We start from the raw sequence: 9415 nt of genomic DNA, 5'->3' as shown, positions 1-9415 counted from the left end.
GATGAGTGCAGTGAAGAAATGCAAAGCTTTAAAACAAAAAATCAGAGCTGTGATGAACCGAAAGCTAAGTTGAATGGAAAAAGACCAAAGTATATAATAATATAAGAATATGCTAAGATCTATGTCCTAAAGTAACATTCACTGCTGAAAGAAATAATCTTCCTGTCTTGGCTTGTACTCAACAACAGCCAGGACCAAATTCCATTCACCTCTGTGTAGAGCCTGGCACATGAGTGCAGGCATGAACAAATGAGTTGATTGCTGGTAGATGATCTGAACTCAGTTGTACTGCTTTTTTTAAATATATAGTTGACCCTTGAACAATGTAGGCTTGAACTGCACAGGTCCACTTATATGTAGATTTTTTTCAACAGTAACTGCCATAGTACTATAGGATGCGGTTGGTTGAATCTGTTGGTGTAGAACCACAGGTAAGGAGGGCTAATAAAAGCTATATGAGGATTTTCCACTGTGCAGAGTGGGCATCCCTAACCACTCTCTCCTCCATGTTGTTCAAGGTTCAACTATACTAACTTCTTGCGTGTTGACACAACTCAAGTGATTTGTTTTAAAGGATACAGTATCACTCAAAATCATTTTACTATCTAGCTTACTCCCCATCAACCCTTTCTGTGTCTTTGAAACGATCAGAAAAACCATGTGTATTTGTGTCTATGTGTGTTTCACAGGAGAACCATAATACTCCCTATCAACTTCCCAGAAAATCACATCCATTTTCAATAATACAACTTCAAACTTCTCAGCACTTATGAATGTTTCACAAGCCTAAGAAAATAAGATATTAGCAATAGTATAAATAAAACGCTGGCTATTTAGATATAGTCAAATACATATATCATTTTCACAAATGGATTCAAATTACTAACATGTGTTTGCATGTGGTCTTTCAGGTACACAATAAAATGTTAGGGTAAATACTGGGTTAATTTTAATAAATACTCTTTGTTTAGACTGTAGATTGTATTATAGAATCAACAAGAATTTGTTGAGCTGATTAAAATAACAGAGTAGATATGAATGCACCAAAATAGTCATGCAAAAGTGTTCATATCTCATTCAACACAGAAAGTAAAATATAAATTCTTTATACTGAATATTATATCAACTATGACTTGAGGATAGGTGATTGATTCAGTGTCTTGTACATCATATTAGCTGATTGTTCTATTCCACATAAGATTCAAGGTATTAATTTTAGTTTTTAACGTCCCTATGTTTTAGGAACTACATCCTTGAGCAAATAACTAGATATGCTAAAATGATCTTGCTACAGTTTCCCATATATAGAGTCTGGGTTATCTTTGATTTAGTGTAGTTAAATGAAAATCTCTGAACTTTTCAGTACAGAATAGTACACTATTTCAAAATCATAATAAACTCACCCTGTTTGGAAATGGCTATGGCCCCAGGTTCTATTATTAGCCTGATACTATAGAGGTTCAAATTAAAATTTTTCCTTTCCTCACCAAGCACTTTTTGGATAAAATTTGGCCTTTCTTCTATACAGCCTACACTCAAACGAACAACTAAGTTACAAAAACAATAACAACTGTCACACTGAATAGACTGTTGGTATCAGCACAACTCTTTCTGATGCATATTTTAGTCCATGTGACAGTTCTAGTTCTAACTGTCCATTAGTAAATTGGCATTCTAGTTTTTAAAAAATAAATTACTCTCTCATTCGCCTTTGTTCATCTTGCCCTGAAACCACCTGGAGTGAGGATCATCTTGCAGCAAATGATACTGACATTGTTCCTTGTGGGCTGACACATATGGTGCCAATGGCAGGATCAATTAAGGACAAGGATAAAAATTAGGTGGCTGGGGGAAAGTGAAATAAGAGCAATTAAGTTGTTGGAAGACACTCCCATCAGGAGACAATGAAAAACAGTATGGTGCCCCATTAGTTCTTTAATTCTTTTACCACTCTGAAGAACCCAGGAGAGCTGACTCCAAATTCAATTCCAAAATCAAATAATCTTTTAAAAAAATCAAATACTGGATATTATCCATAGTTTGGAAAAATAATTTACAAATTCGTTATAGCTTCTTTGTATACAATTTGTCAGTGTTGGATTACATGTTTTCTGTTTGATGGAAGCTACTAATATTAAAACAAGTGAAAAAGTTTTGGGTTTTGATGTTTGAATTTCATATTGATATTTTCAACAATAGAAACTTAGATTTAACCAATATTTCCATGTTAACTATGACTATAATTTACTCATAAGTAGGGCTTCTCAGGTAGCACAGTGTTCAAAAATCTGCCTGTCAAGCAGGAGATGTAGATTTCATAATTGGGTCAGGAAGAGCCTCTGGAGAAGAAAATGGTAACCCACTTCAGTATTCTTGCCAGGGAAATCCCATGGACAGAGGAGCCTGGTGGGTTGTAGCCCATGGGGTTGCAAAGAGTCCAGCATGACTTAGTGACTAAACAACAACAACAAGACCTTAAATAATTGTCTCCAAAATAGCTCTCCAACTGATGTTAGCAAAAGGTTAATTCAGTTATGAATTTTTTTCCCAAATGAAGACTTAAATTCCTATCTTTTAGTACAATATAGTCAGTCCTTATTTTTTCAACCCATTTATCACATGTTCTTCCATTTTGCACTAATGACAATTAACTTCTGCAAGTTACTGAATTTTACAAATAACCACGAGGAAATAAACAAGGAGGCTATAGCATCACTATTCTGACATTTTAATAAGTAGATGTATGTTAATTATTTATGTTATTTTGCAACATGCCAGTAAATGCTTTCTAATGCTTACTGTAGAGGCAATGAAATCTTCATAATTTTATATCTGTCATCCCTTACTATTAAGTTGTTCACTGGAAATGTAAAGTGACACTCTTCATAGGATTATGAGAATTAGATTTTGGGATTGCTGATGTTTGAGCCATTGTATGGCTACAATTTCTGTAATTAGTTATCCCAGAAAGAATTCCATTTTATTATATGCTGATGTCATTGCTTTCATATTGCTTTTTGGAATGACTTTTGTGTGCATATTAATCATCATTAAAAACCAATTGCCTATTTCTTAAAATTAAGATATAGTTGATTTAAAATATTATGTTAGTTACGGGTGAATACCATGGTGATTCAATATTTGTATAGGTTGTACTCCTTCTAAAGTTATTTCAAAATAATGGCTATATTTCCCTGTGCTGTGTCTGTCCAACCTAATGACTCGTTAGTTCGGGCGGTGGCGGAGGGGGGGGGCAGTGTATAATAGCTCTCAATCTGCCAGTAACCATTCAATTTTCCAGTTCCTAGCTATTCAAAGTAGAGTTCCATTCTAAGTTCTTGCTGATATCTGGTATTAGATCCCAGTGAATCAGGGAATGCCCCACCTGAGAATAGATGACCTTCCTAACTCCCTGTTTGCCTATAAAGAGCCCTGTGGTTGGGGAATTCCTCCACAGTCATACCTGATGTTTCTGGCTTGTACCCCTGGGTTCACTACTGGGCTCTCTGACTCTCACTTAACACCCATGTGTGGATTAGCATGCGTGTGTGACCTTCCCAATGTTAAGTTCACTTTCTCCCCTGGACATCACCTGCCTTACTAGTCTTTTCAGGCCTGTACTCTCCTCCAGGTTTCTGTTTATGGAAGAAGATTAGGAGGATCAGATGGGGAAAAGAAAAAAAATCTGTGCATGGTATTTTACTTTTTACTGTCTTAATCTGTCCAGGCTGCTATAACAGAATACCACAGACTGAGTGGCTTATAAACAACAGAAATTTATTCCTCATATTTATTCCTCATATTCTGGAGGCTGGAAAGTCCAAGATTAAGGTATCAGCAGATTCAGTATTTAGTAAGCCCGGTTCCTGGCTCATAGATGGTGCTCTTTTTGCTGTGTCCCCACATTATGGAAGGGTGCTGGAGCTCTGCGGGCTCTCCTTTATCTAATCTTACCCATGGGGGCTCCACCCTCATGACCTAATCACCTCCCAAAGGCCCTACCTCCTAACACCATCACACTGGAGGTTCAGTTTCACTATATGAATTTAGGGGGATACAAACATTCAATCTATAGCATTTACATTCCATTTTAAGACTTTTAGAACTTCATGCTTGCTTTGTCATTCAGTCATGTCTGACTCTTTGTGACCCTTTGGACTGTACTCCTCTGTCCGTGGGGTTTTTCAGGCAAAAAGACTGGAGCCGGTTGCTATTTCCTTCTCCAGGGGATCTTCCCGACCCAGGGATCAAACCCACATCTTCTGTGTCTCCTGCATTGCAGACAGATTCTTTACCTATTTTGCTATTGGGAGGCCCTTAAAACTTCAGATTATTAAGTAAAATAAAAATTTTTTAATTTATTTATTTTAATTGGAGGCTAATATTGTAAAAATATTGTATTGGTTTTGCCATACATTGACATGTATCCGCCATGGGTGTACATGTGTTCCCCATCATGAACCCCCCTCCCACCTTCCGTCCCCATCCCATCCCTCTGGGTCATCCCAGTGCACCAGCCCCGAGCACCCTGTATCATGCATCGGAACTTAAAGATCATTAAAAAAGGACTCATAGGCGTTTTTGAACAGCTAGTACTTTAAATTATTAAAATGAAATAAAATATGAAACTTTACTTTCTCAGTTGTAGTAGCAACATTCCCAGGGCTTAATAATCATATGTGGCTAGTGTCCACCGTATTGTGCAAGCAGATGGAACACTGACATCATCAAAGAGAGTGCTACATTGAAGAGTGGTGCTCAGGATACTTTAAACATCTTCTTCCTTGTTACTGTTTAGCCACTAAGTCGTGTCTGGCTCTTTTGAGATCCCATGGACTGTAGCCCACCAGGCTCCTCAGTCCATGGGACTTTTCCTGGCAAGAACACTGGAGGGGGTTGCCATTTCCTCTTCCATGGGATCTTGTGGACCAAGGGATTGAACCTACATCTCTTACGTTGCAGACAGATTCTTTACCACTGAGCCACCAGGGAAGTTCATATAACGTCTTCACTTACTGATAGCAACCCTATGGGGTAGGACATCATCCCGAGGTTTACACAGGAGGACACAGAGATTCAGTGGACCTTAAAGGGCCCACCCAGTGATCAAGTGAAAGAGCCAGAGGTTGAGATCAGAAGAACTAAGAGCCATTTAGACTCAAGATTTAACTATGGATCTGTCTGATCCTAACTTTCCACTATACTAGATTCTAGATTCCTGACTGCTAATGATATGAACATCTATTTTAGAATATACTTTTGTCATTGGTCATCTGTTTCAATTCCCTGGCTTTATACATGAGGCCAGGAAAGAAATCCATTTCAAAGTCCAAATGCTAGCAAATGACAAGGTGCTAACCTTTCACAAGGTTGCTTTTCCTGCTGTCACATCTCTTTTTCAGACCTAGTTTAGTGATAAGGTATTGGGAAAATTAGAGAAAAGAAAGTGAAAGGGCTCAGTCGTGTCTGACTCTTTGTGACCCCATGGATTATACAGTCCATGGAATTCTCCAGGCCAGAATACTGGAGTGGGTAGACTTTCCCTTCTCCAGGAGATCTTCCCAACCTGGGAAGTGAACCAGGGTCTCCTGCCACTGCAGGTGGATTCCTTACCAACTGAGCTATCAGGGAAGCCCAGTACAAACTGACACAGTGTTTAGCATAAAGTTAAGATTTATTAAATATGAAAGAGAAAAGAAATTCATATTTAAAGGTCTTAACTTTATGCTGGAGAAGGCAATGGCACCCCACTCCAGTACTCTTGCCTGGAAAATCCCATGGACGAAGAGCCTGGTAGGCTGCAGTCCATGGGGTCGCTGAGGGTCAGGCACCACTGAGCGACTTCACTTTCACTTTTCACTTTCATGCACTGGAGAAGGAAATGGCAACCCACTCCGGTGTTCTTGCCTGGAGAATCCCAGGGACGGGGGAGCCTGGTGGGCTGCCGTCTCTGGGGTCGCACAGAGTCGGATACGACTGAAGCAACTTAGCAGCAGGAGCAGCAGCAACTTTATGCTAAACACTGTGTCAGTTTGTACAAGAATGCTGTCAAGTAGGTATTATCCTCATTTTGCAAACAAGGAAACAGGCATAGAGAATATGTGATAGATTGATTCCCTTGAGTCTCTCCCATAATTTGAGCAGTGATTTGTCCTAGTCCTAGTAAAAAGCAATTATTTTAGAGTTAATTTCACTTCCTTTGTCAACATTTTTGTACAGGTAATTATTAATCCCTTATTCACTGCTTTTATTTCTTACATAATGTGGCAATGGACTAATCTCTGTGGTATTCATAGTCTTGTCATTTTCGGTGTCCTCCAAAAAGAGATGACTTTTTGGAAAAATGACACTGATCTTATGACTCAGCTATAGTGATAATACCTGGCAATATGAGGACACTGTCTTGGGAGATGCAACATGTACTCTAGGCCTGTAGCCTAAATATATTGTCATTTCTTTAATGGTTAGAATATAAGGAATCTGGGAAGCCATCTGGGTAGTAGAGCTGGTGTTTCTTGTGAATGTACCTAATGATTCATTTGCAGAGTAACTACTTCTTGGCTAAGATTTTTAACTGTTGATTTAAGACGTTAATGTCCCAAAAAGGAATGCTTCTTCCTAGAAGTCAAATAATGATTGATTCCATCGCATTAGAAGCAAATACTCCAAGTGCCATTTCAGGAATGGAGGGTGGGGGCACAGATCATGGTTTTAGCTGGGGGATTTCTCAGAGTGTGGGAAAAATAAGATTGCTGCTTCCCCATGGGACATAGAAGGACTATAGTTAAAATCTGAGGAATCTCAAGCAGCACCTCCATGTACTATGATGCCAGTAGTAAAGATTCAGAAGATCACAATCTTATACTTGCAGACTCACAGGAAATAACCTTTTCTCTGGTTCTAGTCTGCTCTAACTAGAGGCAGCAGAGATGGGCCGGGGAAGGAGGAGAGGGTTTGCATTAGACCATGTGTGGTTAGTCACTCAGTTGTGTCCAACTCTTTGCACCCCCATGAACTGTAGCCTACCAGACTCTTCTGGAGATCCCAGGGGAAAATACTAGAATGGGTTGCCAAGCCCTGCTCCAAGGGATCTTCCCAACCCAGGGATCAAACCCAGGTCTCCCACACTGCAGGTGGATTCTTTACCATCTAAGTGACCAGGGAAGCCCTGCATTAGACCAGTAGCCCTCAAACTTGGCAATCATCAGAAACATCTGTAGGGGTTCTTAAGACACAGACTGCTGAGACTCATCACAGAGTTTCAGATTCACTCAGATATTTAAACACATAACACAGAGAAGGGCTAAAACTGAGTCTCACTAATGGAGCCTCTTCAAATATTCATGCAGTCCTACTGCTGAGAACCCCAACTTTGCCTGGGATGTGCCCTGCCCAAGATTTAGCAACACCTTCAATTTTGAGAGAGACATACAAAAGATACAATAAGTTGATTTTATGTAACACTAGCCAGACTTGGTTTATTTTTCTTATAACCAAAGGAATATTAACTAATATACAGGTCCTATGCCAAATTTTTCAGAAAAGTGATTGTACTAGATCATTACTTAATAACTCCCTGTGATGCCAGAAATCATTCTCATTTCATAAATGAAGAAATAAATGTAGTCTCTACATTGACACACATAGAGAATAAGGCCAACCGTCTGACTGGCTTCAAAGTTCATATTTTTTTCTCTTACCTCACTCCAGAAGGAAGTGGAGCTAGGACCACAATGCTGTCTGGATACCTAATGTTAAGCCACCTGGTTTCCAGGACCTTTAAAATCTAATACCTCTTTTTGGACTATAAAGTATGATGGGGAAATTAATTTTTTAAAGGAAATAAGATAAAGAAAACCACCAATATCAAAATATAGTATCTCATGCTATACAAGAAGGTAAACAATTTGCATAATTTCTTAATGTTTTTTTTAATGAAATGTAATGTTATTTCTAAGTCCATAATGGAATTCAAATGAGGTTAAGAACCAACACGTAGAAAAGGCCATTGTTTACTAATTAGTAGAAGGATTTATAATTACTATCTCAAAAAAGTATTCAAAAGGCAGGTCTCTGATTACATGCAATTGCACTGTAAAGTCAGATACTTCTAAAATTGTTTTTTAAAAAGAGTTTGTTTTCTTATATAATTAAGGAATTTCTCTTACTACTTAATTTGCAGCGTTAGCTTTTTCTAGGTCCTTTCAAATACTTAACATACTGGAAACCATCTACCCAGGCCTTGACCAAATTATCATAAATCCAAATTAATCTGATTTAAGGAGATTTTATTCTAAGTTCAGCTTTTCATTAGCTCTTCACAGACATCTCTGAGCATAAACATTTGAAGCCTTTGAAATTTATTAACACATTGTAACTTTTGATTAGGCTATCTACCTTCTCACCTTCAGCCAAGTCAATCCTGAAATGAAGTTGTCCCAGAGAAACAAAGAAAACAAAATCACTTTCAAAACATCTACGAAATTGTGTCCAAGGACACAGAGATATTCTCCAAGACCTACCCAAATCCAGGAATTATTGATTAGTCAAAGAAGTGGGCAGATATTTGGAAGTACTATATCAGAATAAACATTGCAGCTGTGTGGTTAAACATATAATGGATAACTAAAATATTTCCTTCTTCTAATTACAATTCATTTAAAATATAATTTTGAAGCCTTATGCTGCTAATTGTTTTGTTTTTGTTTTCCCTTAACTAGGTTATAAGCCCTTTAAAGGATTATGTCTCATGCCTGTGTTTCCCTACAATGCCTAGCACAGAACTGAGTAAATAACAGATTAGAAGTAACAAATGTCTTATTTCCCATCTCCACTTTAGTGGCAGTGCCTTCCTGGAGAAGTACACTGAGAGGGATTGGGAATTCATGACTAAACTCCACCAAGCAAAATTGCAGATCATTGATTAGTGATGTCTGCTCAGATGTAGCTCAGAAAGTAGCAACATGCAAGTTATCTGTTTTTACATCTCACTGCTGCTGCTGCTGCTGCTGCTGCTGCTAAGTCACTTCAGTCATGCCGACTCTGTGTGACCCCATAGACGTCAGCTCACCAGGCTCTCCTGCCCCTGGGATTCTCCAGGCAAGAACACTGGAGTGGGTTGCCATTTCCTTCTCCAATGCATGAAAGTGAAAAAGTGAAAGTGAAGTCGCTCAGTCATGTCCGACTCTTAGAGACCCCATGGACTGCAGCCTACCAGCTTCCTCCATCCATGGGATTTTCCAGGCAAGAGTACTGAAGTGGGGTGCCATTGCCTTCTCCTTACATCTCACTAGTTGACATTTATTTCATGCTTGTTAAATAAAAAATATACACAGGGAAAAAAGGATGACGTCAGTTAAATATTCCCACTGAGTTTAATTTTCATCCACACTCAATAAAAATTATACTGCATGTG

This window comes from Bos taurus, chromosome 14, assembly GCF_002263795.3.
Source record: "Bos taurus isolate L1 Dominette 01449 registration number 42190680 breed Hereford chromosome 14, ARS-UCD2.0, whole genome shotgun sequence".
Classification (NCBI taxonomy): Eukaryota; Metazoa; Chordata; class Mammalia; order Artiodactyla; family Bovidae; genus Bos; species Bos taurus.
Note: the sequence above shows the minus strand (reverse complement) of the source record.